The sequence below is a fragment of the Daphnia carinata genome, chromosome 10, assembly GCF_022539665.2.
Source record: "Daphnia carinata strain CSIRO-1 chromosome 10, CSIRO_AGI_Dcar_HiC_V3, whole genome shotgun sequence".
NCBI classification, from domain to species: domain Eukaryota; kingdom Metazoa; phylum Arthropoda; class Branchiopoda; order Diplostraca; family Daphniidae; genus Daphnia; species Daphnia carinata.
This window is the reverse complement of record NC_081340.1, coordinates 3,217,136-3,225,456: the sequence shown is the minus strand read 5'-3', so window position 1 is coordinate 3,225,456 and position 8,321 is coordinate 3,217,136.

Genomic DNA, 8,321 nt, shown 5'->3' with positions numbered 1-8,321 from the left:
CTTTTTCCTAGAATCGAAGACGGTCTTTCCAGCATTTCGGCCGGCTTATCCGTTTTCGAAAGATGCAGCTATTGATTGAAATGGAAAACAAAAATTGTATCGAATGCCACGGAAAAAAAAGTCTCGTATTTGTACGGTAGTAAAAAAAAAAATGATAAAAGGTGGTAAATTTCAAATTGTGTTGCATGCCCATGGAGGTTCGTACAGGAGCCTCTATAGGTATGAAAATGCTTTTTTATGATGTTTCACAGTGTGTAATTCATGCCAGAGGACAAGACAATGGAAACCGACATTGGTCGGTCAGAAATGCGATAAAAAAACAAAGCACTATATTAAGACTTTAAGAGGATGAAGAAACAACAGCTTCATCGAAGAGGATCCAACGTAAAAAAAAATAAAAATACTCATGGGCACACACAATAAGGTGCTTATCCAGACTTTTTTCAGATGGTTATTTGATTCGGTTGTGTTCGATAAACAGCGGGTCATAATCCCTGTAAGCCAAGAATGTTGTTTTTTTCCCCCTCATTTTATATAGCCGACTGAGCTTGTTCAAAGATGGAAACGCGAATAATGAACAGAAAGCTGGTGGATAAGATTCAACGATTTCACTAAATCACTCATCGCCTGCTGTTCGAGTGTCTTCAAAGAATTTCGCGCAAGTTACAACTTTACCAAAGATCCATGTCCTGAAGCATTTCGGCAGTCCTTAGATCTCGGCATGAAAGGGGGGCGCCGTGAGATGTTCTTGGTTGCACATAAAACATAATTTGGCCACTATGATAACGTTAAAAATAATGCGCCAAAGAAAAAGTGATGGTCGTTTAGAATCGGAAGAGGCTGGGCCAATCAACCGCCGCATAGTGGGGCTCTGCATGTGTGGTCACACAGGTGGGTGTTCTTCATCCGCTGGCCAGGCAAGAGCCTTTCATAGCAATAGACTAAATTAAGGCAGTTTATAGAAGAGAGAAAGAGATAGTAGGAGAGAGAAAAAAAAAATGAATAAAATACTGGACTAGAATTGCAGCGATCATCATCACAGCACTTTCGGGGAGCGTTTTACACGGCGTAAAAAGAATGCCATGGACATAAGGAAGGTGATGTTCATAACCATCTGGCATTTTTTTGTTCAGAATGCCAAAGCCAAGCTTTTCAAGGTATACAACATCCTACAGTTTAAATGCATAACGTTTGTTTTGTTTTATTTTGTTTTATTGAGATGCCAACCAGGTATTGTAGAGTAGTCCGACTGTTATGCGAACGATGGCACAATCAACTTTCTACTTTCTAAAAATGGTTGACTTTTTTTTTTCCTCCTTCTAAAATAGACAAACAGGCAGTGCGACCATTATGTCACTAGTGACGGATATAATGCAGAGCAAGTGCAGTGCCTAAAGTTTGAATGTAATTGTTTAGCGGCCAGCTGTTACAGTCACAAAATTTTAAGCGTTGAAAATCGCAACAAACCAGAGCATAGTCCACATAGCGGTTTTTTAAAACTAGCGGACGGAAGTGATGCTCTCAAAAATCTCTCCTGTTCATTACATTCACGTGAAGATTTGTAATCTAGTATGAAAAAATGGGACAATCAAAGGAAAAGTACGGTCCGCAAAGATTATGATGAACATATATTACAATCATTCTGATATTAGCAGCGTATTTTCAGTCTGTAGCCGGTATTGGAGATGTGAATAATTTAAGTATCGGAAACCTTATTAGATAAGAACAAAAAAAATTAGGGTTTTCTTCAGGACAAATGTCACGAAACCCTGAATGTACAGAAAGACTGTTTTTATTCGGCCACGTGTGTACGTATGTTTGGTAAGTTTTGCCGAGACGACGCGTAAGAATTAACGGAGTATGTCTCACGTCGTGATCCTCATGAATAACGATCGCTGAAAGGTAGGCCGAAGCTGACCAACAGTAGGAAATCATTAGCTATTCAGCTTTTTGTTGGGTTTAGGTTTTTGAGATCGGTGATTTTTGTGTGGTTTCCGTTAGGGTAATCCGTATAAAGAAGGAAAAAGAAAAATTCGTGGGACACAAACTAACACTACAACAAGGTGTTATTTGTTTCACACGATTTTTGATTTTGTTTGTCATAGGTATAATGTTATTTAAAGCCAATTTTTCATCCTGATAATGAACGCTTCACTTTGAATCAAAGCGTCGTATGAAAAACGGCAACACTCAGTAAAGCGACTATAAACGCTAAAAGTGTGCACTGGAACATGTGCGCTTTAAAGTTAAATTTTCCGATAGTTTGGCGTTTTCAGGTAAAAAAAAATTCATTAAGAGCCCGACAAGCATAGAGTACACCTGTTTCCTGATTTGATTGATTCTTATGCTAATATTACTGCTCTAGTTAGAGTTATTGGAGTATAAGGGTTTCGAACAATAATCTATGAGCGTGACGTGATCGAATTGAACGGGAAAATGTTGTTGGAACTTGTCTACACCATCTAGTAAGGGAAAATGAAAAGGGATACCCAAAACCAGCAAGCTTATTGCTAGCTATCCGCTAGGTGACAGCAAGACTCAGGAACAAGGTTTATTTAGTTTTAAGCCCAACTATTAAAATAAGCCCGACTTTTTCTGTTTATTTTATCTTATTTTTTTTTTTAAACCTAGCTATTACTAGAGGGGTCCTTACTGCATTTGGGAAGATCCCGACAGGGATCGGCCCTGGCTGTTACCGAATCGCGGCAACCATATGCGCTGATTAAACCGAATTTTGTGTTAGCTGAGTTTCCGATAGCCTTGCGGAAAAGAAAATCACTCAATATAATCGAGGTTTACCACTAATTTCAATTTAAGTTTCAATTTCATGTTATTGGTTTTCTTGATAACTCAGCCGCCTTTAATACACAAGAAAATAAAGTGCGGTTAGCGCACCAACTTGATTTTTTACGTTTTGTTCAAAACGTATTACGCCAATTGAAAAGCAAACGTGATTTCCGTGATTAGCGTTCAATTCTGAATCGAAATCATGTATTTTGATCCAAAAATGAAATTTGACCTAAAATGAAAAAATGAGAAGGCCTTCCCTCTTTTGTTAAAATCGGCCAAAAACGACATTTCTTGGAATTCGATGAAATTCACACAGTATAATGAAAATTGAACGCTGATTTCAGTTCAGCTATTGGTTTTCTCTTTAAACGTATCGTTTAAAAAAGACACCGAATATTTGTGATGCATCGCGCTAGCGCTCCAGAACAGTCGAATGGTGCGTTAATTTGGATAACTCAAACACTGTATGTAACCTAGATTAAGCCGAAGCTTATCTTCTTCATCCTTAATTGCTTTATAACCTAATACATGCATAACATGACATAGTTAAAATAATTTAAAGAAGATAATTGAAGTCAAGCGCGGTTTTTCTTAAAGTCAATCTAATTTAATTTGAATAAGTCAAAAACTATGTTACCTAGACTAAAATGAAGCTTATTTTCTTCATCGATAATTAATTTAGAACCTAATACATGCATAATTTACCATGGTTAAGGTAATTTAAAGAAGATAATTGAAATCAAACGTGCTTTTCTTTAAAGAAATTTATTTTAAATTGAATAACTTAAAAACTATGTAACCTAGATTAAAACTAAGGTGATCTTCTTGATTCTTGTTTAATTTCGAACCTAACTCATGCATTGTTTGCCATAGTTAAGTTAATTTAAAGAAGATAATGGAAATCAAATGTACTTTTTTTAAAAGTTAATCTATTTTAAGTTGAATAACTCAGAAACTATGTAACCTAAACTAAAATCAAGGTTATTATCTTGATCCTCGTTTAATTTCGAACCCAATTCAGGCATAATTTGCCATAGTTAAGTTAGTTTAAAGAAGATAATTGAAGTCAAACGTGATTTTTCTGAAAGTCAATCTAATTTAATTTGAATAACTCAAAAACTATGTTATCTAAATTAAAATTAGAGTTATATTTTTTATCCTCTTTTAATTAAGAACCTAATTCATGGATAATTTCCCATAGTTAATTTAATTTAAAGAAGATAATTGAAGTCAAACGTGATTTGTCTTAAAGTCAATCTAATTTAATTTGAATAACTCAAAAACTATGTTACCTAGATTAAAATAAAGCTCATTTTCTTTATCCTTAATGAATTTAGAACCTAATACATGCATAATTTACCATGGTTAAGCTAATTTAAAGAAGATAATTGAAATCAAACGTGCTTTTCTTTAAAGCTAATTTATTTTAAGTTGAATAACTCAAAAACTATGTAACCTAGATTAAAATTAGGGTTATATTTTCGATCCTCGTTTAATTTCGAACCTAATTCATGCTTAATTTGCCATAGTTAAGTTAATTTAAAGAAGATAATAAAGTCAAACACAATTATCTTAAATTCAATCTACGTTTACTTGAATAACTCAAAAACAATGTAATCTAGATTAAAATGAAGCTTATTTTCTTCATCCTTAATTAATTTAGAACCTAGTACATGCATAATTTGTCATAGCTAAGCTAATTTAAAAAAGATAATTGAAATCAAATGTGCTTTTCTTTAAAGCTAATTTATAATAAAATGAATAACTTAAAAACTATGTAACCTAGATTAAAACTAAGGTTATCATCTTGATCCTTGTTTAATTTCGAACCTAACTCATACTTAGTTTGCCATAGTTAAGTTAATTTAAAGAAGATAATTGAAATCAAACGTGCTTTTCTTTTAAAGCTAATTTATTTTAAGTTGAATAACTCAAAAACTATGTAACCTAAATTAAAATTAGGGTTATATTTCTGATCCTCGTTTAATTTCGAACCTAAGTCATGCTTAATTTGCCATAGTTAAGTTAATTTAAAGATAATAATCGAAATCAAACGCGATTTTCTTTAAAGTTAATCTATTTTAAGTGGAATAACTCAGAAACTATGTAACCTAGATTAAAACTAAGGTGATCGTCTTGATCCTTGTTTAATTTCGAACCTAACTCATGCATAGTTTGCCATAGTTAAGTTAATTTAAAGAAGATAATCAAAATCAAACGTGCTTTTCTTTAAAGTTAATCTATTTTAAGTTGAATAACTCAGAAACTATGTAACCCAGACTAAAATTAAGGTTATTAACTTGATCCTCGTTTAATTTCGAACCCAATTCATGCATAATTTGCCATAGTTAAGTTAATTTAAAGAAGATAATTGAAGTCAAACGCGATTTGTCTTAAAGTCAATCTAATTTAATTTGAATAACTCAAAAACTAGGTTACCTAGATTAAACTGAAGCTTATTTTCTTTATCCTTAATGAATTTAGAGCCTAATACATGCATAATTTACCAGGGTTAAGCTAATTTAAAGAAGATAATTGAAATCAAAACGTGCTTTTCTTTAAAGCTAATTTATTTTAAGTTGAATAACTCAAAAACTATGTAACCTAGATTAAAATTAGGGTTATATTTTCGATCCTCGTTTAATTTCGAACCTAATTCATGCTTAATTTGCCATAGTTAAGTTAATTTAAAGAAGATAATTGAAGTCAAACACAATTTTCTTAAATTCAATCTACGTTTACTTGAATAACTCAAAAACAATGTAATCTAGATTAAAATGAAGCTTATTTTCTTTATCCTTAATTAATTTAGAACCTAGTACATGCATAATTTGCCATAGTTAAGCTAATTTAAAGAAGATAATTGAAATCAATTGTGCTTTTCTTTAAAGCTAATTTATTTTAAATTGAATAACTTAAAAACTATGTAGCCTCGATTAAAATTAAGGTGATCGTCTTGATCCTTGTTTAATTTCGAACCTAACTCATGCATAGTTTGCCATAGTTAAGTTAATTTAAAGAAGATAATCGAAATCAAACGTGCTTTTTTTTAAAGTTAATCTATTTTAAGTTAAATAACTCAGAAACTATGTAACCTAGACTAAAATTAAGGTTAATATCTTGATTCTCGTTTAATTTCGAACCCAATTCATGCATAATTTGCCATAGTTAAGTTAATTTAAAGAAGATAATTGAAGTCAAACGCGATTTTTCTTAAAGTCAATCTAATTTAATTTGAATAACTCAAAAACTATGTTACCTAGATTAAACTGAACCTTATTTTCTTTATCCTTAATGAATTTAGAACCTAATGCATGCATAATTTACCATGATTAAGCTAATTTAAAGAAGATAATTGAAATCAAACGTGCTTTTCTTTAAAGCTAATTTATTTTAAGTTGAATAACTCAAAAACTATGTAACCTAGATTAAAATTAGGGTTATATTTTCGATCCTCGTTTAATTTCGAACCTAATTCATGCTTAATTTGCCATAGTTAAGTTAATTTAAAGAAGATAATTGAAGTCAAACACAATTTTCTTAAATTCAATCTACGTTTACTTGAATAACTCAAAAACAATGTAATCTAGATTAAAATGAAGCTTGTTTTCTTCATCCTTAATTAATTTAGAACCTAGTACATGCATAATTTGTCATAGCTAAGCTAATTTAAAAAAGATAATTGAAATCAAATGTGCTTTTCTTTAAAGCTAATTTATAATAAAATGAATAACTTAAAAACTATGTAACCTAGATTAAAACTAAGGTTATCGTCTTGATCCTTGTTTAATTTCGAACCGAACTCATGCTTAGTTTGCCATAGTTAAGTTAATTTAAAGAAGATAATTGAAATCAAACGTGCTTTTCTTTAAAGATAATTTATTTTAAGTAGAATAACTCAAAAACTATGTGTCCTAGATTGAAATTAAGGTTATTTTCTTTATCCTCGTTGAATTTCCAATCTAATTCATGTATACTTTACCATAATTAAGTTAATATAAAGAAGATAATTGCAATCAACGCGCTGGCAATCGAAAATTTGTGCTGTAAGCAGGCGTTGGAGCGTACTGGCACGCTAAAGCGACCCAGCGCTTCTTAAATATTGAATGTGTTTAAAAACGGTTCACTCAAGAAAGAAAGAACAATTTTCCCGGAATCAGCATTCAATTTTGAGTGTATCCTATGATACTCAACCAATTCCCGATCAGTTTCACGTTTTACAGAAAAAATTTTTAAACCCGACTAAATAAGCCCAACTAAATAAGCCCGACTTCTCTTTTTTTTTGGTTTTTGACTTTTAATTAAGAAACTATAAGGTCAGTTGAAAAATAAACGTGATTTCCGTGATAAGCATTCAATTCTGAATCGAAATTATGTATTTTAAGCTAAACTTGAAATTTGGTCAAAACTGAAAAAGTGAGAAGGCTATAGCCTTCCCACTTTTGGCAAAATCGGCACAAAAACGATATCTCTTGGAATGCAACAAAAATCACACAGCATAATGAAAACTGAACGCTTATTTCGAATAAGGTATTGGTTTTCTTCTTAAATGACCTGCTTTTAAAATAAAAGAAAACAAAAGCGCATAGATTTATACAATTTTTCATAAAGTTAGTTTTATGATTCGATTTTTTAGTTTTATGATTAAAAAACCGCTCAGTTGGTGAGAAAACAGCGTTTCGTTTGAGTTACATAGCATGCTAGATTTCATCGAATGCCAAAGCAAAGTTTTAAGCCCAGCTTTTTTTAGAAACAAAAGGTCGGGCTTAAAACGTCGGGCTTAAATTCTGACATTTCAATTTTGACTGAATCAAAATACAGCAATTTATGCGTGGTTTTGATTGAGAATTAAATTTATTTTATTGTTTTCATGCCGCTCCATTTACTTCATCAACCATTCGGTTATTTTGGAACAAATTTTTACATTCAATTCGAAAATAAAGCTTTTACTCTAGTTCATCCCACTTTAACAACCAAGGTAAAGAAAGGCTTACTTCCACATAAGCCATTAGGATGACATGGAATTTAAGTTTGTGTCTCTTATTAAAGCATGATTTGCCAATACACAAATACACACATCACAATATACGACCGCCTTTCGAAGTTAAATCAATAATTCAATAACAGTCAATGCTTGCTGATGAATTCGATCGACTCCTTTTTTTTCTACGCATAAGCTAGCCGATCATTAAACCTTATGTATCCAATTACTTTCGTAGAAGAAAGAAGATATGTTTTGGAAAATCTTTCACAGTTTTTGCCCCAGGAAGGGAAAAAACTAGTCGATCTGGATGACGCAGTACGTTCTATTTACATTCTTTATGCGACAAAGAATTCCAAAGGGAATTGATCTGCGGTATATTTTCCCCTTCTATTACGTATACAAATTCTCCGAAGCCTTTTCACCCGAAGCCTTTACATCCGAAGCCCTTACACCCAAAGCATGATACAGAAACACTCAATTACCAACATTTTGTATGGTTGGCCAATTCAAATTCGCATTTCCTATTGCAAACTGGTTTGTCGCTATT